The sequence below is a fragment of the Capsicum annuum genome, chromosome 11, assembly GCF_002878395.1.
Source record: "Capsicum annuum cultivar UCD-10X-F1 chromosome 11, UCD10Xv1.1, whole genome shotgun sequence".
Lineage (NCBI taxonomy): Eukaryota > Viridiplantae > Streptophyta > Magnoliopsida > Solanales > Solanaceae > Capsicum > Capsicum annuum.
Genome location: NC_061121.1, coordinates 54,835,566 through 54,858,137, shown reverse-complemented (window position 1 = coordinate 54,858,137; position 22,572 = coordinate 54,835,566). Strand labels below are relative to the sequence as shown.

At 34.2% G+C, this 22,572-nt stretch overlaps 1 non-coding gene across 1 annotated transcript; it reads left to right on the top strand.

The window, feature by feature from the left end:
- Positions 1 to 22,173: 22,173 nt before the first annotated feature.
- On the top strand, positions 22,174 to 22,308 carry LOC124889181. Its single transcript, XR_007047793.1, has one exon. It is a non-coding gene; the product is annotated as a small nucleolar RNA snoR137 (small nucleolar RNA).
- The last annotated feature ends 264 nt before the right edge of the window (positions 22,309 to 22,572 follow it).

Genomic DNA, 22,572 nt, shown 5'->3' with positions numbered 1-22,572 from the left:
AGAAAAATTATTATTATTATTATACTATAGTAATTAGGATCATTAGCAGTAAATAATGTCATAAATAAGGGAGAAAAATAATGATGTGAGAGGAAAAAAGATATATATTAATTAGGATAGCATTAAGTTTGAAATTATAATTATCTTATTCTTTAAAACTGTTATATACGTAATATTGAAAAAGTAATGTTATAAGGAGAGTTTTATGTAAAAATTTAAAATATTGGAGTTATATGTAATAATAATAAAAGTTGAAATTGAAGTTGAAAAATTGTGAAAACACCAAAAACCTATTTTCCCTTTTCAGAAAAATTTTTTGAATTTTCATGGCCAAACACCACAATTTCCAACTCAGGGAGAAATGGAAAAATTTTCATGGCCAAACGGGCTTAAATAGTTAATTATACGAGCTTTATATCTTGAAATGGTCCCCGACAAGATTAATAATCGTATATCCCCCAGTAAGTCTTCCTGATTTCTTCATCCTTATTGCCCAGAAAGCTAATGTTCTATCGACTGCAAACATGAGTTTCAATTGAAGATGAAGGTCAATAATGTTCCATATTAGAATGAATAAGATTGTTTTCATGTGATCGAAAAGTTAGAGGTTCATGTTAGACTTTATAATATTGAAATACATTGATATAAATAAATATGCATATGAACGTAACGGAATATATAATCTTTTCTGAAGTAGTATTGTGTGAAAGAAACATACAGGATTTTATAACCAACCAGTCCTGAAACCTTCCCAACATAACTCCTAAGAGTCCATCCTCATCTAGAACTTTCCTCAAACATTATCACCAAATATAACTAACAAAATAATTATATATTAAATATGTGTAAATATAAAATCAATTATGGATCATACTTAATGAAAATATAATAGTTCAAACCCTGAAAACAGCCTCTGATAGAAATACAAGGTAAGGTTATGTACAATACACCCAACCTTTAACAGAAATACAGGTAATATTGTGCACAATAAACTAATCGGGCCCTTTTTCGAATCTTGCACATTGCAAGTGCTTAAGAACCCAAGCTGCCCTTTATCAGGTATGAATAAAAATTGACATTTAGTATTTTGGAATATGAAATCATTATTTTGTGAAGTTCTTTTAAGTAAAGAAAATTAACAATGGGTCAAAAAGGAAAATACTAAAGAAGTAGATCACAGACGGACACCATATCAACAAAAGTAAGAAATTTGTACATAAGAAGGCTCCATAAGGTCCAGTATAAGTGAACTAGATAAAACGAATTTTGAGTTTAAAGTTAAAATAGGAGTTACTCAAACCTTTTAAGAGATGGTCAAAATAATATGATACCGACCGAATAGAATAAAAAAATTGTAAATACTGGAGTGTTATTGTAGTGGATGAGAATTGGTTAACCATACTGAAGCTTTTAACAAAAAAAAATATTTGAACTAATTAATAAATGAAGCTTTAGGTGTACAACGAAGGGTACTCTGGTAAATTTTCATTGCTTATGCCACTTACTTGTTGCTTTGTTCCTATCACTTCACGTGTCCATTTTTTCGTTCATCTCTTCTTGACTTACTTCCCTTCTTCAGTTTGCTGCACCGCTTGTTATTGTTCTCTTCTTCTTCTTCTTTTTTCTCTTTGTGCTTGATTTTCTTGATTTCACTTCTTTGCATTAATAAAGTGTTACATGAATGTAGAATTTTGAGATTTTCACTTTGAATTGGGATTTTAGAATCCCATAAGCGAATATTGACATAGATTCAAAACTTACACACCTGTAAAGAGTAGATAAGTACTATGGAGGACCCAGGATTTAAGGAATGTGGATGCTTACTATAGGAAAAAAATAAAAAATTACCTCAACCAGGTTTGAACCCGAGCACACCTACCAATGAAGAGCCTTAAAGGTCAACTTAAATTCCAGTGCACCTAACCAACTTCTTGTTTAGTGGATGCTTTTATATAATTTATACCTATTTTCATATATTTTTAATGTAATTGTACCTATTCCATGTCGAGTTTAGTAGGTGCCGAAGCACCCAAAAATTATGCATAGGTCCGCCCCTAGATAAGTATGATTCTAATTATTATAATTGCATGTAGGTTAGTTTTTTTTTCTTTTGTTATCTGGATTCTTCATTGCAGACATGTTTATACCTTTTATTCAGCAAAACCCTAATTTATTTTCAGGTTTTAAGCTGCTTTTATGCTTCAACAAAATGAGAGTTGGAGAGGATGAATATCTAATAATTTTTTTCCGTTCCTGTTAACTCTGGTATTCGCTATTGGGTTGGGCTATTTCTTCAGTTTATCTCTAGAGTTTAGCACCCGCTGTATTTTAGAATTCTGTGAGATTTGGTTCGTGTTACACTTTTGGTACTTCTTTTTGTAATTGAAATTTTTTGATTACATATTTTTGCTTCCCTATTCTTTCATATAGTTTCTTCTTCAATTTCGTATATACATGTTTTTATTTTGGATTAGTACAGTTTAAGTCACTACAAAAAAAGGTGTATTTTGCGGAGGTTTAATTGTGGGGGTCATTATAACCTCCACAAATATATCAAGTTATGAGAGTTTGTATATCCCTGTTATTTTAATTATAATTGAGGCGGTTAAAGCCCCCACTATACTTAAAAAAAAACCGCGAATATTTTGAGGTAGTTAAAACCCCCACTATCCTTAAAAAAATAAACCATGAATATTTTGGGGCAGTGAATAAACCCACGAATATATTAATTTTTCCACCTCAAAAGCACTCTTTTCTTGCAATCGATAACCTCTCTCTCAAAAGCCCTCATTTCTTTCTTCAATAATCTGTCTGTCAATGATCTGACTCTATCCAGCAATAACCATATCTGAGTGGTGATGACTGTAGTTCTCCAGAAAGTGCAGCAGTCAGCAGTGACGACACTCTGTTGTTTAAGGTTCAGCTATGTAAATAATTACTCTCTTGTTTATTTTGTTGTTTGTATTTGATGGTGAAGATGATTTATTTGCAAAAAATGAGTTAAAATAGAATCTTTAATTGATGGATTTATTGTTAATCTTCAGTTTGTGGTGAAGATTTTATTAATTTGATGCATTATTGTAAAGATATTGTGAGCTAGGGGTAATGTCTACGTACACTGTACCCTCATCGGACACCGCTAGTGGGATTTCACAGGGTATTATTGTTGCAAATGTTATAAAGATTGTTTGTTTTGCTTTTCATATTCTATTTGGTTGTGAAGATGATTTAGGTGTAATAAAGGGGGAATGGAATCTTTAATTTTTGGGGTTGTTGTTAATCTTGAGTTTGTGTAAAAAAAATTATTTATTTGAAGCATTGTTGTAAAGATTTTGTGAGGTGGTGGTAAGATCTACATACACTCAACCCTCCCTAAGCCTCGCTAATGGGATTTCAGTGAGTATTATTATTGCAAATGGTTGCAAAACAATTCCATTACTTTTCCTTCATTGTTCTTTATTTTTCATTTTTTGTTGCCATTTCAGGTTTTAACTAATGCCAAATCATGGTAGAAAATTCCACATTGAGGTTAAATTGCTTTCTATTAAAGACAATTTCACACTCAAGACTTGAACCCGAGCCATTTTAGGATCAACTAATTTGAATTTGCAATAAAAAGTCTGGGGGTAAACACTTTCATATTTGAAACTCTAATTCAAGAACTCTTTTACTATCAGTTGTCAGTAAGTAATTTTCCCTATATATATATATATAGGGAAGGAGCATGAATCAAATTACCAAATTTTAGAAACTTTGTTTTACCAAATTCAGAGGGTTGGGTTGGCAAATTTTGGTTGTTCAGTTCTACCCAAAGATGTATTAGTGATGATAAATAAGCTGCTGATAGTTTACTTGCAGTGTTGATGGAGGAGGATGTGTGTTCCACTTGCTCAATCATTCCATATTTTTCTTCTTTTTTTACTTTATTTCCACAAGTATGAAAAAAACTACTACTGTGTTCACTCAATTCAAAGAAAAAAAATTTCATTCAAAATCATCATACGAAATGGTGGGATTTCAATTGCTAGTGAAATACATGTGTGCATTACTTTTGCCACATCTGTTTTTATAAAGAATTATACCCACATCCACCTTCATAACTCTAGTGTCATTTTCTTCACCTCTTATTGTCATTACGTAGTGGCAAAAGCTAATAATAATAAAGACAAGTTGAATGAAAAGAATTAGGAAGTGGCATCTTGAATTTTTCATCTGAAAAACTCTAGTAGAAAGTAGTTTGAGAGCTGGGCAAGGAGTTGTGCTTTTGCAAGCTAAGTAACCACCTTACAAAGACTTCAATCAGTCAAGACCTTGACCAATGTAATACAGAAAGGACAGAGTTGAAGTTAATTTCTTCTGTTCTCCTAATATATAATTTCATAATCAGGAATTTGATAGACCATGATTGTTTAATATGCATTTTTTACTTTATTAAATCACTTAGTTATAGTAAGCTTACATGACGATAAATATTTACCTAAGTAGTACACACTACTGTCTCTCAGCTTATGCATAGGGGTGAATATGAAAAAAACTTACTCGTACCCGGTGCATGTGTCATATTCTTTAACTTTACCTCGTTTGGATCATATTTTCATGGCATGTTTCTTTCTTTTTTCTTGTTCCTTAATTTTATTTTAATTTTCTGATGTGTATATTATTGTTCTTGTTTGTAAGGTATTGTATGTTGGATTTGCATAATCTGTTTTTGCTAAATTTATTGCAGAAGGTTATAGTTCTTTGTCTCAAGTGCAATCTCTATATGTACATTTCATAATTAGTTTTGAAATAACATACTTTAGCTCTTTGATAATCTGACTTTTCTTTATCATTTGCACTCTTAATTATGTTGAAAATTAGTTCTTAACATATTTAGATGGATAAATCTTTGATTGGAAAGCCCAGGAACACATCTGAGTATAAGCGTGGTTTGACTCAATTTTTGGACTTTGTGTTTATGAATGTAGTCGTAGGAGATAAAATTAAATGTCCGTGTGGTCTCTGCTATTTTACAAAGTGGAAAACTGGATATATAGTGCACGCCCATTTGATTTGCAAGTAATTTCCTGAAAATTATATCACTTGGGTTATACATAGAGAAAGTAATGTGTTGAATAATTCTCCCAATATAGAGGTTACTCATGCTATACTACCTCTTAACAATTCCGCAAAATTATTAATTAATGAAGCATTTCAGGGCTTAAGGCATGAGAGAATAGATGCAGGTTCTTCACAAGTAGCGGGAGAAGAAAGAATGTCAAATAACATGCCTTCTTCAAATAACATAGACTTTCTTGAGTTGCTTAGAGATGGAAGTCAAGAATTGTATGACGGAAATAAGTACTCAAAGTTAGAATTTTTGTTGAAATTGTATCATATTAAGTGTTTGGGTGGATTAAGTGACAAGGGAATGGGAATGATCCTAGATCTACTAAGAGATGCATTTGATTTTGCAAAGCTCTATAGTTCTTTTTATGATGCCAAGAAAACCATCAAGAAATTATGTCTTGATTATATAAAGATAAATGCCTGCCCAAATGACTATGTGTTATATTGGGGAGATGATGCTAATGAAGAAAGATTCAATCATTGTCACACTTCTAGATGGAAACCTACCAAGAAGAATGATAAAGATCATGCACCTAGTACAAGTAAGAAGCAAAAGAAGAAATCTGCAAAAAATTTGCGTTACTTCCTATCAAAACCAAGGTTGCAAAGATTGTTCATGTGCTCCAAGATTGCTGAGTATATGAGATGGCATGGCGAGGATGTTAAAAATGATGGAAATTTGAGGCATCCTAGAGATGGTTAGGCATTGAAAAGATATGATGCAACTTTTCCTGAATTTTCTTCTAATTTTCGAAATGTTCGATTAGGCCAAGCTAGTGATGGTTTCAATCTATTTGGGATGATGAGAACTTCTTATAGCATTTGTCCAGTCATTTTGGTTCCATATAACCTTCCTCCTTGGTTGCGTATGAAGTAGCCAAATTTCACCCTAATGATCATTCCAGGTCTGCGTATAGTCGGTAATAACATAGATGTATATCTGCAACCCATTATCAAGGAGTTGAATAAATTATAGTATGAAGGTGTGGAAACATTTGATTCATCAAAGAATGAAATGTTTAGAGTGAGGAAAACTCTTATGTGGACAGTAAGTGACTTTTCTGGACTTGATATTTTATCTGATTGGAACACGCATACTGGTTTAGCATGTCCTTCTTATAATTTTGATGCCGAACCTTATCGACTTTGGCATAGTAGAAAATGGTGTTTTATTAGACATCATCAATTTTTGACAAGAACTCATAAATTTAGATTGATAAGGCATCATTTTTTTAGAGATATGGAGTAGAGAAACCCACCAAAAAAGTTATCTGGGTCAGATATTTTACAACGAGTGAGATATATTGATATTATATTTGGAAAACAAGCAAAATTGAATGATAAAAGGAAAAAAAAATAGAGAAAAAAGTTGTGGGGAAAATTCAACTCAACAATGGAAAAAGAAAAGCATATTTTTCCAGCTTTCATATTGGGAATTCAACCCGTTGCCCAATAATTTGGATGTTATGCACATTGAAAAGAATGTGTTTGAAAATGTTTTGTACTCAATGCTAAATGAAACAGGAAAATAAAAAGATCTTATAAAGGCTCGAAAAAGACCTACAAGATATGGGTATAAGACCTGATCTTTAGCCTGATGAGAATGAAGAATGCTGACTTGCTGCGTTTACAATCCCCACCAAAAAAAGAGCCATCTTTCTTAAAACTCTTAAGAATATCTTAGTGTCAGATGTTTATTCAAGTAATATTTCTCATTGTATTGATCTGGAACAAAAGTGAATATTCGAATTAAAAAGTCATGACTGTCACATCATTATGGAACAATTATTACCTGTAGCAATTCACAACTTGCTTCCAAATTATGTTGTTGTAGTTTGGTTAGAGCTTTCGTCCTGCTTTAGATTTCTCTGTATGAAAACCTTAAGCTTCTTAGACTTGGATAAACTACAGGAAGTGATTGTTCTCACACTTTGCTATTTGGAGATGCTATTCCCTCTATCTTTTTTCACATTAATGGTTCATTTAGTTGTCCATCTAGTGGATCAAGTAATACATGGTGTTCCGGTACATTATTGTTGGGTGTATTTTGCTGAAAGTTAAAAGATTTATTATTTAGAAACTCTTTAAATTGATCTTGTAATAATGATTAAAAGTAAATGGTTGTTCTAATGTCATTCTACCTTTTATTAGAATGTTAGGTCATTTCAAGTCTTTTGTGGGGAATAAGTTGCAGGATGAAGGTTTCATAGCTGAAGGTTACATGGTTGAAGAAACTCTAACTTTTTGTTCCCGTTATTTTGAGGATATTGAATCAAGGGTAAATAGGCCTAAACGTGTTAATGATGAATCAAATCATAATAAGCCTTCTAACAGGTCATCTATGTTTCCTCGACAAGGTAAACCTATTAGGGGATCCTCAATATTTCCTTGACTCTCCTAGAGAAGACTCAAGCTCATCGATATGTGTAACTTAATTATGCAGCAGTGCAACCATTTATAGAGTAAGAGGTTAAATCAATTTTATGATTATAAAGCAAAGTGATTAAGTTTGATTGAATAACACCTTTGTAGTGAATTCAAGGATCACATAAGAAGAAGTTCAAGAGGTCAAAGACCTTCAACAACAAAGGTGGAGAAGAGAGTTAATAAAGAGTTTGCTAATTAGTTTCCAAAGAGAGAGAGTGAATGGTATTAGAATGTTTATATATTCATAAATTTCTGTAATAATTTATAATATTTAATGAAAATAATGTTGTTTATTTAGATTATGAATCCAGATATAGAATACATGATCTCTATTGATTTGAAGTTCTTAGCATCAGGTCCAAGCCTAAGTGCAAGAAGATTCAGTGCTTGTAACATTAATGGATTCAAATTTGGACTTTGTCCAGAGAACAAGGACTGAAAACTCAAAATAGTGGAGTTTTTCTTACATCTGACACCTCATGTATTGTATCTACAGCTGATAGAAATATGAGACAAGCAGAGTTGCCACATTATGGAAAGTTAGAAGATATTATTGAGCTTAAATATTATGGTCCGTTTAGAGTTGTGCTCTTCAAATGTCAGTAGGTTGATACTACTCGAGATAGAGGGTTCAAAAAAGATATTTGGAATTTTAATTGTGTCAATTTTTCTAAGTTGATTCACACTGGTGATCGTAGGGATCATGATCCTTATATTGAAGCATCTCAAGAGAATTTGGTCTTCTATGTTGATGATGAAAATAATAAAGAATGGAGTGTGGCTGTATATCTAAAGACAAGAAATCTGTTTAACATGAGTGAAGCCGATGAAGAAGAAATAGATGAGAATGATCCATACCAACAACAACAATATAAACATTTTTTTGTGATAATTATGAAAATGTTCAAATTGCAATAGAGGAGCATATGTCTAATAGGAATTAAGTTACTTTATTTGATATGAAAAGGTTTAATTTTGATGAACTGCATATTACATTATCATAGTCATCATCATGTCGCCCAGTTCTGAATGTTTTCTATGTGATATAAGTTATGTGAATATATTTTGTTCTAATTTTTTGAGTTTAAGGGCTATGTTTAGTTTGACCAAATGCCTCTATTTGGATTTGAAGGATAATGATTCCTCGAGGAACTTCTGGATTAGCACTTGATGTAATTTATCAAAGAGAAGATGAAACCATTAAGTTATAATTATGTTTTCAAATCCATTTCATTCGGATCCATTCTATCTATGGTAAGTGTCTTCAAGTTGAAAACTTTTTCTCTGCAGATTAGTTAGTTTGTTTCTTATTCAAGTTGCAGGTAAAAATATTTCATTATTGGAGATTAGTTAATTTGTTTCTTCTTCAAGTTCCAGGCAATAATATTTCATTGATGTTCTAATATAGTTTCTTTTGTTGAATATAGATATGTAAAAGAGAAAGCGTGAAGATAACATTATAAAGCCAATTAAGTCGACACATACTTCAGAAGATGCATCCATATCATAAGCAAACAAGTCAAAGCTACCAATAAAATCACTTCTTTATTTAAAACCTCAAGTGACACATTCAGTTTCAATCACATCGCAGCTAGATCGATTAGTTCATACCACAACATAAATGAATCCAAAAGTTCTTGAATCAGCTTCCTCAGTTCAACCTGGAACACAGCCTCCAGTACAACCTTCATCACAATTGACTTCATCAGTTCATCCTTCAGTACTTCAAGCACCATCAAAGCCTCCAGTACGTCAATCTTCCTCAATTTAGCCCATAGCACAGTAGGTATGATCACAAATTGCTCTATCAGTTTAGCCTGCAATGCATTAGAAACCATCAGAATTGAGTTTATCAATTCAGTCTTCAACACATCAGGCACCATCATTTCAGCCCGTAGCACAGCAAGCACCATCACGGGCTTCTTCATTAGTTAAACCTATAGGATATTAAGTGCCATTACAGCTAACTTCATTATTTCAGACCGCAACATAGAAGGTGCCATTATAGCCAACTGATCCACTTCAACCCGCAACACAACAAACACCATCAAGCCAAGTCATCTAGTTCAACAAAAAATAGAACAAACACAATCACAACCAACTCCTTCAGTTCAACAAGCAGTACAACAAACACCATCACAACAGGCTCCTTCATTTCAGCCTATAGCACAAGCACCACCCAAAAAGTATATTGGTCCTAAGTTAAGCAGATATTGGATGGTAGATATAATAGGTAAGATGGTACACTTCATCTAATTTGCTTGCATCTGATTTCTTTTTAACTCGGTAAGAGTCTTTAATTTCATGCTTCAAATTTCTTTAATTTGAGTATAAAGATGTTATGTTTGTTATTTACATTTTCTTTTTCATCCACTAAATATGATCTATAGCATAAATGTATTTTTTTTTAAAGATTCATATGGGGCTGTGAAAATAAGACAATTGAAGGTTAGCGACATGCTAAAGCTAAATTTATCCTCTGAAGAATGTATCGTCATTGAATTTGATGACGTTTCACCAATTGGAGAAGCACAAGGCCTTCTTGCAGGTTTTTGTGGGATTTTAGCAACTGATAGTTTTATTTTTCCAATTGGCTTTGCCAAATGGAATGATTTATCTGAGTCATACTTTAACCGCTGCTTTGGTCAAATTATAAAGATATAATCTCTATATATTTATGTAATACCTCGAGAATCCCAACCGATAATTGAACCATGGTTCAAGCTCAAGAGAAATAAATCTTAGTGATTTGGTAGTTTTACGATCAAGTTTTATGTATATTAAGGCCATTAATATGTTCTATCTATTAGATAAATAAAAGCATCCCTTACCAATTAAATTCTTGAGAAGGACATTGCCATAGTCAACTTTAAATAAGCATATCTCCCATTCAACAAAGAATTTTTGATCTCATGATCCCCCAATAGATATATAATTGAATTAGATTTCCAACGATATCAATTTAGCTAAAATCTAATATCAGAGTAAAACATTACGGCAGTTTTACAGCAAGGTATCTCAACTGCCAAAGGGAGATGGGAAGGCCAACGGACCGTCGCCCAAACCATCGTAACTGATGCAGTAAGCCTATTTTCTGGCCAAAAAATGATAGGTTGAAGGGACAGTCCATCCCCTGTGTGACGGTTCATCGCCCAAACCTGTTAGATTAGGGTTGATGAGATGGCTAACCTGTTAGATGAGTGCTCCACCGTTCTTGTTAGATTACCTGATAGATGAGGGTCATGCAAAGATGTCTTTACTCATGGCACGGTACTGACACCCTTCCAACTGGGGTTACAGGTTGGACCCCAAATTAGCTAAAAGGGGCATGTCATTTAGATGACTACTTCCCATAATTTTAGTTTCAGTCTCAGTCTTCAAGGTAGAACTCAGTTCAGTATTATAGAAGTCAAGGCTGTTAGATACAGGCTATCATGTATTAATACCTATTATAGAATTCAAGGGTTTTAGATACAGTACATCAAGTATTATTACTAATATATTCAGAGACCTCCTGCTAGATAGGGTTGATCTCACCTTTAGTCAATCATTCTTATTATTGGCAGATCCAGAAACAACCTGCTAGATAGGGTTTGATCTCAGCTTCAGTTAATCAGTAATAGTATCAATAGACTCAGTTATTCGAAATCCAATTATTAGAATTCAGTATTCAGTGTTATTACGATTTTAGTTCTAGTTTATGCATTCATACATGTATCTTCATTTAGTATACTCATGTTATTCCGTTATTAGTGATCATGCATATGAACCCCTGCATTTAACCTTACCTCAGCAAGCATACCAGTACATTCTCATGTACTGATGCATACTTTTCTCTTGCGCTATGGTGTTTTATACCATAGGTTCAGAAGCATGGGCTATCAAGAACCCATAGTAGTTCAGATTCATCCTATAGCAGTAGACTTAGCAGTGAGTCCTCATTATTTTAGGATGTTCCTTATTTTATTTATTGCATTAGATTTAGTATTTTTTAGTAGATGGAGTTAGTTAAGGGATTTTCCCACCAACTCCTTATTCAGAGAGTTTTCAAGGCTTTCAGATTAGAGTATTATCAGACAATTGTTTTAGTTTTGATATTGTTAAACTTTCTTCAGTTTTATTTAAGTATTGAACCTTATGGAAAGTTTTTGCCAGTTTTTTGCATTTTATAGTATATTATGCAGTGCTCAGTTAGAGGTATTAGTTAAGGGTTATCTTGTCATCCTTCGGGATTATGAGCACTTTGTATAGTCTAGTGTACTAGAATCGTGGCATTTCAAACCTTGTATCAGAGCCTAAGGTTCAATAGTATCCTAGGAAGTCTGAAAGCTGCATCTAGTAGAGTCTTGTGTATAGATGTGTTGTACGCCACATTTATGTACAGGAGGCATTGAGATGTTTTAGGAATATTTCCCCTTCTTTCGGTATTCATGTCATGCGAGCGAGCATGAGCTCAAGTTAAACTCTCTGTCTAATCCATTCTTTCTTTTATTTATAGAATATGCCTTCTCACAGAGATAATGCCCGTAAAAACAATAACCAGCCACCTCAGCTCATAGATCCTATGAATGAGAATGTGTCACATATAGAGTTTCGAGCAACTTTTCAGGTGCTAGACCATGCTGTGACAACTAATGTCTAGGATAACCGTCAGGCTACAGTACCACCTCATCAAGATGGGAATTTAGCTGCAGCCAGAGTTAGAGATTTTATGACAATAAACCTGCCAAAATTCTTTGGGTCAGTAGTAGGTGAGGACCCACAGTTGTATCTTGATGAGGTGAAGAAGATCACCTAAATTATGCATGTGTCTGGAGAGGAGAGTATAGAATTAGCATTCTATAGGTTGAAGGATGTGGCTCATGATTGGTTAGTAATGTGGAAGAAGAGTAGAGGGGAGGATGCAGCTCCCATTACTTGGCAGATATTTTAGGATGCATTCTGAGATAAGTTTTTCCCACTTGAGATTAGGGAAGCTAAGGTAGAAGAGTTCATGAACCTGAGGCAAGGCTCCATGACAGTGAAAGAGTATTGCCTCAAGTTCAATCAGTTATCTAAGTATGTCCCTGAGCAGATGGCTGACCCTAGGTCAAGCATGAGTAAGTTTATGATCGGTGTGTCAGGGTTGGTAGTTAAGGAGTATAGGACTGCTATGCTCAACAGGGACATGGATTTTTCTAGGTTGATGATGCACGCTCAGTAGATTAAGAAAGAGAAATCTAAGGAAAGAGAGAGAGTGAATAAGAAAGTTAGAACAGATAGATGTAGTTATTCTTAGCCAGGGTCGCAGGGTGGTAACCATTCTCAGAACAGTCAAAAGTTTTCAGTCCCAGCTCCATCTTCAGCTAGTGCCTCAGGCTCCAAGGCCCATTGTAATAAGAGTAGGGGTCTTACCTATTCACTTTGCCAAGAATCATAAGGGTGTATGTAAAGTCGGTAGTGATGTGTGTGTTGGATATGGTGAGCCAGGTCACAGAGTCTGAGACTACCCAAAACCTGGTCCACGAAGTTAGCACGATCACCCTTCAGCCTAGTCCAAACACCCGAATTAGTGGGGTGCCATCTCTAGTACCACTAGTGGTCAGCGTCAGAATAGATTCTATATACTTCAAACTCGTCAAGATCAGGAAAGTTTCCCTAACATAGATTCTAGTACGTTTTAAGTCCTTCATCTTCATGATATGCATTGTTAGATCCTTTTCTCCCATTGGATCTTAGGTTTTCAGTATGAGTTAGTTAGCAAAGCCAACGATTTAGTTTAGCAGTCATACAGTCAGATTCATATACTTTGTTTTTAAATCTTTCCATCTATCCATACTATTAGAAATATCAAAATGTAACTATTCTAAGATAGAGAGTCCCATTAGTTGCAAGATCAGCTCAGTTCATAAGTCATGCATTAGTTTCAGATCCCAAATGTTCAGTCATGATCCAGTTCATAGGTGCCTTGTGCATCACGACAGTTCTTCTCAAGTGTCTCAGTGAATTAAGCCTTCTTAGAGGGAAATAGTTTCCCAATGGAGATAAACCACATATTTCCCTAATGATTTCATGTCCTTAGACCCGTTCAGTTGCATGTTCAGATGTTCCTTACAAAGCTAGTATCATTTATCATTGCATATTTAGTCATGCATTCAGGAGTCAGTTCATTCAGATATTCGTGCATTTAGATATGCATGTTTCGTATAAGATACTTCACTTATTAATAATTTCAGTCATGCATTCATGGGAACAACTCAGTCACGTATCTATGTATCAGACATGCAGATTCAGTAGAAGATTTCAATATATCAGAAGTTCTAATGATATAGTCATTTTTCAGATGTTCATGTCCCTTAAATATTTTCAGTCAATCAGTATTCCTAGCCTAGTCAGTCCCATTCAAGGACAAATGTTTCCAAGAGAGAGATATTATAATACCCCGAGAATCCCAATCGATAATAGAATTATGCTTCAAGATCATGAGAAATAAATCTTAGTGATTTTTTATTTTTATGATCAAGCTTGATGTATATTAAGGCCTTAAATATGTCCTATCTATTAGACGAATCAAAACATCCCTTACCGATTGAATTCTTGAGAAGGACATTGCCATAGTCAACTTAAAACGAGCATATATCCCATTATACAAAGAATTTTTTGAGTTCATGCCCACAAATAGATATGTAATTGACTATCTTTCCAGCGATACCAATTTTGCCAAAATCTGATATCGGAGTAAAAAGTTATGGCCATTTTACAACAAGCTATCCGAACTATCAAAGTACGATAGGAAAGCCGATGGACCGTCGCACCTGCGATGGACTATCGTGCCTTTGATGGATCATCACCCAAATCATCACAACTGAGGTAGTAAACCTATTTTCTATCCAAAAAGTGATGGTTTGAGAGGATGGTCCATCCCCAGTGCAATGGTTCATTGCCCAAACCGCCGTGGATCTCCGTTTAGCGATTTTAAGCCATTTTTAAAAGGATTTTCGGGTCTTTTCCACTCTATTTAACATCTAATCATGTAAAATCAAAGCATATAACTCCTCATTCACCCATAACATCAAATTTGGGTTTCTTTCAAGATCATTCCCCAAGAACAAGATCCAAACCCTTCTTCAGGAAACTAAGAAATTCAAGTTCTTCAAGTTCAAGAGCCATAAAGAAAACATCAAGATCTATGTTTCCCAATCCATAAACGTTCACAAAACATTAGTTATCTTTCAAGATTCAAGTTTTGAGGTATGTTAGATGTTGATTCATGGGTCTCTTTCACTCATGAAGTCCAAGAATCTATTTTCAAAAATACAAAGATTATGATTTATGATTTTCATGCTTAAAATAGATTCAATTCATGTTTATGATGTTAATTGAGTCTCAAATCATGTTTAATTTTAAGTTTCCATAGATTTGAAATGGTTATATGATGAATTGTATGAATTGTATGCTAAGATCCTAGAATTTAAATTGAGTATGGTATTCATGATGATATATGTTGGCCATTGTTATGTGAAATAGTTCATGCTCCCCATGTGTTTGATGAAATGCCTATGTAAAAGAAATAGGGTCATTGTAACATAGTAGCATGTATAAGTAGATGCCTTACAAGTATTTGATAAATTGTCTATGAGAATAAAATAATACCATTATAACATACCAACATGTATTCCCCACTCATGTATAAATTGATGTATTACAAGTGTTTGTTGACATGTCTTAGAGAGTGAATTATGAAAAAGTAAACAGTGTTATGTTATTCAAGATTATGATATGCTTTACTTTTATGCCATTGAGTCCTGGGATATTTATACCCGACAATTTATCTGCTACGTAGAGCCAGTGTTAGTTATAGTATTCTTAGTCATGTCACAAGCAGTAGTATTCTCTGTTAGTTACAGAATTCAGTAGAACTCAATCATCTTCATGACTTAGGAAAGTTCAGTAATCTTAGTAACATCCAAGTCCAATTCAGTAATCAATTCAAAAGTCAGTAGTACTTTGTTAGTCAACGAAACTCAGTGAAATCAGTTCAACTCATTTAATCAGTACGATCAGTAACAAATTCAGCTTAGTCAAGTATAGTCTAAGAATTAGTTCAGTGTCTATTCAATTGGGAGTAGGATTCAGCACCGAGTGAGCCCAAGGATGGAAACTCACCTAGTAGTAGAGGGTGTGATTCTTAGAAGCAATCCTTAAGATCCAAAACAATGTAGCCACCATAAGTTGAGACATCGAACCTGTTAGACTAGGGTTGATGAGGTGGCTAACCTGTTAGATAAGGGATCCACTATTCTCGCTAATGTACCTGATAGATGAGGGTCACGCAAAGTTGTCTTTACCCATGGCATGGTACTGACACCCTTCTAACTGGGGTTATAGGTTAGACCTTAAATTAGATAGAAGGGGCATGTCGGTTAGATGGTTACTTTCCATAATTTCAGTTTCAGTATTAGTCTTTAAGATAGAACTCAGTTAAGTATTATAGAAGTCAAGGCTATTAGATACTGGCCATCAAGTATTAATACCTATTATAGAAGTCAAGGCTGTTAGATACAGGCCATCAAGTATCATTACTAATAGATTCAGAGACCTCCTGCTAGATAAGGTTGATCTCAGATTTAGTCAATAATTCTCATTATTAGCAGATCCAGAGACAACCTGCTAGATAGGGTTTGATCTCAGTTTTAGTCAATCAGTAATAGTATCAATAGACTCGGTTATTCGAAATCCATTTATTTGAATTCAGTATTAAGTGTTATGAGAATTTCAGTTATAGCTTTTGCATTCATACGTGTATCCTCATTTAGTATACTCATGTTATTTAGTCAGTAATGTCCATGCATATGAACCCCTGCATTTAGCCTTACCTTATCTAGTGTACCAGTACATTCTCACATACTGACACATACTTTTCTCTTGCTCTATGGTTTTTTATACCATAGGTTCAGAAGCACGAGATATCGAGCACCCATAGCAATTCAGATTCATCCAACAACATTAGACTTAGCAATGAGTTCTCATCATTCGAGGATGTTCCTTATTTTATTTATTGCATTAGATTCAGTATTTTTAGTAGATGGAGTTAATTGTTGGATTGTCCTACCAACTCCTTATTCAGATAGTTTAGAGGATTTCAGACTAGAGTATTATCAAATAGTTGTTTTAGTTTTGATATTGTTAAACTTTCTTCAGTTTTATTTAATTATTGAACCTTATGGCAATTGTCCGCCAATTTTCTGCATTTTATAGTATATTATGCAGTTCTCAGTTACAGGTATCAGTTAAGGGTTAGCTTGTGGTCATTCAGGATTATAAGCACCATGTAGCATCTGAGGTACTAGACTCGGGGTGTTATATGTATACATACTTTATATTGACATGGCTATAGATAATCTAACAAATATTTCATTTCCAAAGTCCAGATTTTCTTTTGAAATAATTGAGTCAATTGCACGACGCTATGTCTATGATTCTATTTCAAAGAAGTGGGGTGCAAGAAGGCTAAAGTTGTGGGATAAAACCTTTAACCCACTTCAGAGCTGATGTGAACTTATGGCTAATGTTCCAAATGGAATTTCACCGGATAAATGGACTTCTTATGTTGATTATTGTTAGGATAAGAAAATGTAGGTATCTTCTTAAATCCTTTATTTGAAGCCAAACTTATTATTTGTATATTGAATTCAAGTATTTCTTTTCTAGAAAATGTGCAAGAAAAATGCTGAAAATTGGAAGAAATAAACTATTCCACACATTGGTGGCTCCAAATCTAACGCGAGAAGAAGAGCTGAAACAGTGAAATATATTTGTTCACTATATTTTACTTTAGTTTATTAAACATAAAACTATCCTTAATTTGTTAAGTTAATATTGTTTGTAGATGGTTGAGACTGGACATAAGCCTGGACGAACAAAACTTTATCTTGCTACTCATAATGATACCAAACTCCCCAAGAACACAACAACACAAACACCAAAATTAGTCCACTAGTTTAAGAAGTATGGACCCTTTTGATGACCTCTCTTGAATTTGCAAGAAGAACAAGAAGGAAAGTGATATCAAGAGTAAAAGACACTAAAACAACAACAACACTTGATGAACAAGATGCAATAACAACAACACACGATTACAAGACAAGAACACAAATGGATTACACTAGATATAGACAAACGATTACAAGAAAGTAAAGATAGATAGATAAGGGATGGTATAATATTAACAACCCAAAAGCTTATTCCACTTTTGGACCTTTAATATCACGCACAACCTAAACGTATCTCTTATGTGACCTCAAGGGAACCGGAATTCCCAAGCAATCTCTGTTTCTAAGCAAATGATCAACACAAGGATTCTACTTTGTCTAAGGATTCCACCTTGCTAAAGACTCTCAAAGAGGCTACAAGATATGTTCTCCAAAAATCCCCCAAAAATGACCTAATGAGGTTCTATTTATACCTAGGTTAACTTATTGCAAATGACTAAAAAACCCTTGCAAAGGGCGGATGAACAATGAACACGGATGAACAATGAACAGTTTTGGAGCTTGTGGGACTTGTTCTCTACACTTCAAAGCTTATTCCTTGGATGGGAAGCCCCCCCCAGAGCTCGATTCTTGATGTATTGGACCTCGATCATGATCGTACCCGTATCATCCTCTCCTCCTTAGAAAGGATTCATCCTCAAATCCAAACCTTGCAAAGCAATAGGAAGGACAAGCAAACAAAATTTCCTCAAGGTATAAGGGTTAGGACTAGTGTAATCAATCATAGCATCTTGCCAAGGTGGCTCAAACTTTACATATACCCAAACATCCTTCTTACCTGAATACCCAAGCAAGAGAGAATCAACTAGTTTATCCATACAAGTGTGACAAGAAACAGGGAACAAGCGTCGCTTATCAAGTGGAAAACATAGACACTTCTTGGAATAACAATTAGACTTGAAAGCCGAGAGAGCAAAGCCATACATTCTATGCATATTCAAGTCATTTCAAAAGACATCCTCATCACCAAACTTCAAATGATCACCAAAATCAAATGGGTAGAGCGTCCATGGGCACGGGTTGGGAATACACTTCCTTACCCCAATACTACTACAATAATGATCAAATGTCCCCTCTATATTATTATGGTCAATAACAAAAACAACTAGAGGGTCATCCTTAGTTATTCGGCCAACATGTTCAACATCATCATTTTCACACACAAGTTAGTCTTCATGACTTCCATAAGACAATGTACTACTACTTTCCACAATGGCTTCAACACTAGGTGAATCAACTAGTGTATCCACAATCTCAAGTTATATATTATCATCACAAAATGAAGGCACATTCGGCTCACTTAAAGACAAATTATCATTCACACTTAGTTAGTTATTATCCTAATTCACTAGAGTGCAAAGGTTAGTTTGATCACCTTGTAGCCCATGTGGAGCATGGCCACTCATGGTAATTTGATTAGGAAGGCTTGGATGATCCATCAAGTTATCCAACTTCTTGCACAGAGAGCCTTTTGTCCCATCTAATCTTTCTTCCATTCTGTCCATTATCCGCCTATCTATGGCATCTAGCCTTGCTATGATAGATTTAACCCAACTAGGCATTTCAGCTTCATTCGCCATTGTACCCATCAAGAGATACTAAGAAAACAACAAACAACAAACACATTAAAGATTATCGAAAATCAGTCCACAATTCATCACAAAATAGTCCACAATGCGTCTCAAAATAGTCCATAATCCCTCACTTTCATACTTTAGATTTTTCACTCTATTAGCCTTACAAGTGTTGATAACTCGCTTATACTTCAATGAGGTTACTTGGTCCCACTTGTGGCTCAACGTCGGAGTAGATTTTTGTTTGAAATGACTCAAATAAGTAATGTACGAACTTGAACCAAAAAAGATACTACGTCTCAAAAATGAGAAAAGCACACAACAAACAACGTTAACAGGAAGAGCATACGCAAAACTAACTTACAATCTAATAGGGTATTACTAGGTTGTCAATTAGTGTCGAGCAAACAAACAAAACTAGGAAACAATAAAATGAAACTAAGAAATCTAAAATTTGAACTCAAAAATATTGCGTGAACAGCATTTTAGTGATGTGGCAGTCCACTATTGGCCTTGAGTTTTATCAAAAATTTATTTCCCAATTTCAAGTCTTGATCAATATACAATTTGGAATTGGTGGATTTGGTTAGTGGAGGGAAAAGTGGTCTTGGAGCCTTTTTGTTCAAATTTCAAAAGCAAAACTTGACTTCTTTGAAATTTCTCCTTGAAACAAGGTCCTTAAATCAATGAAAGTAGATGAAAAGTCTTTGAAGTGATAGGTACAAGTCTATCACTAACAACTACTACAAGCTTGTCCTTCACCTTTTTAGATCTAGTTTGCACTTTAAGGATTAAAAAGATGATGAAAAGGTGAAGAACCTTAAGAAAACAACAACAACTCCAAGAACAACAACAATTTTAGTTTCCAACTCCACTACAACAAAACCATCAAATCGGCCAAGGTTTAGGTAACAATAATATCCACCTCGGCTATACCTTGTTCACATCAACAACTTCAACAAGCTCAAGTTCAATCATAGATTTGGACACTTTTTAGTGTTGATGATAAAGAAACCAATACTAGAAACACTCTATACAAACAAAAGACTAAAAGTTATATACACACAACAAACAAATGTTGGCCAAGATAACAACAACACAATTTTCGGCAAAGAACAAAAAATGGACAGATTTGCTCTTTTCAGGAATTTTTTTTTAGTTTTCATCTTTTTTTTTTGAATTTTCGTCCAAGAGAACCCAAGATTGGTAGTGTAGGAACACAACCAGCCTTGCTCTAATACTAAATGATACCAAACTCCCCAATAACACAACAACACAAACAACAAAATCAGTCCACTAGTTCAAGAACTATGGACCCTTTTGATGACCTTTCTTGAATTCGCAAGAAGAACAAGAAGGAAAGTGATATCAAGAGTAAAACACACTAAAATAGCAACAACACTTGATGAACAAGATGCAATAACAACAGCACACGGTTACAAGATAAGAACACAAATGGATTACACTAGATATAGACAAACGATTACAAAAAAATAAAGATCGATAGATACATAAAGGGATGGTATAATATTAACAACCCAAAAGCTTCTTCCACTTTTGGACCTTTAATATCACATACAACCTAAACCTATCTCTTACATGACCTCAAGGGAACTGGAATTCCTAAGCAATCTCCAATTCTAAGCAAATGATCAACATAAGGATTTCACCTTGTCCAAGGATTCCACCATGCTAAATACTCTCAAAGAGGCTAAAAAATATATTCTCCAAAAATCCCCCAAAAATGACCTAATGAGGTTCTATTTATACCTAGGTTAACTTATTACAAATGACTAAAAAACCATTGTAAAGGGAGGATGAACAGTGTACAGTTTTGGAGCTTGTGGGACTTGTTCTCTACACTTCAAAGCTTGTTCCTTGGATGGGCAACCACCACCACCACCCCAGCTCAAATCTTGACACATTGCACTCCGATCATGATCGTACCCGTATCACATAAGAAAAAAGATAGATCATATGTTAATAAAGTAGGAAAAGAGATTTGTGTAAGTACCTTTGTTGAGCAATTTTTATCGTTTCTCTTGGTTTTTCCTATTTTAGTTACAAACTTATGGTGTATGGCAAAGTGAATTGTTCGTAGTTCAACCGCTAGTGAATTTTAAAATTGTGATTAAATATGGGTGGATTGTGATCATTTCTAGCTATCTTGTGTAATTTGGTTTTACTAAAGGGACCCCTTTTATCTTATCCTGCACCTTTTGTTATATACATAGATAGATGATCCATATAGATTGTATGGAAAGTGTTGGAAAGCTGTAATTGTTCTCTGTCGCCAAGGGCTGTGGTGAAAATGTATGTTTGGGGTGGGGATGGATTTAATTATCTCTTAGTTGTCAACTTGGGTGGGGATGAAGGGATTTAGGTTCCTCAATAGGTATATATCTAACATATATGTTTTTGTAGATATAGTCAAGAATAGACGTGTCACTTCACTGCATAACTATATAAGTTGAACTATTTCATTTACCTAGAAGAAAATTCAATGAACTCGATGAACATAGGAAGCTTTAAAATATTGTGTTGTATTAAAGCTTTAAACACATTGGTTGTCTCTGTATATAAGTTCAACTCCTTAATTCGTTGGTCTGTTAGTATTTGATGGAATTTTTTTGAGTGAACTGATTTCATATGATCTTTGATAATCACTGCTAGGTTTTTTACCAGTATATGAGTGTATGGTGGATAAAAATTAAGGTTGTTATATATAGTTGCCTATTGTAGGTCATTTGATCTAGTAGTGATAACACATAAGTCGTCGATGTATATAAGTTAGATTCATACTATATATTGTTTTCTGAGGCGGTGCATGCATTGGCCTATTATTATTCAATGTACATGTCAAGGAAACCATGGAATGATGTCAATCTAAAGTCTTCTAGTGATTTAAGTAGACTAGTCTCCTACCTAGTTTACTTTATAGTTGGATTGCGATATGTAATTATCTGAATTCCATTTGGATTTTCCTGAAAAGTGACCTCAGTTTTTTTGTTCTTAATGTTTTCATGTTTGTGGTTGCTTCATATGGTGAACTCTTTCTTAAAACTGAAGTGAGGGATGTTCAAGTTTCTGAAGCATAAATGAATAGTCAGTATTAAACAACATGGTGTAATTCAACTACATCCTACTACCTATCTCCTGCTATATTATATTTTTGTCATTTCCAAGTCTTAGGATACTCACTCTATGTTAGAATTTTTGAAGTAGAGCAATGGTCTAGGTCCATTCTTATTAATATATTGAATGAATGCAATTTAGTTGCTTTCATGTTTACTTTTAAATTATAGCAATTGTTGTTTACTGTAATTGTTATTAAGTAGAGATAGTTAGAGGGGTGGGTTCATTTTTTGGTCCTTGATAATTGCCATTAGTTTCTTTACTAGTATATCTGTGTATGGTGGTTTCAAATTAGG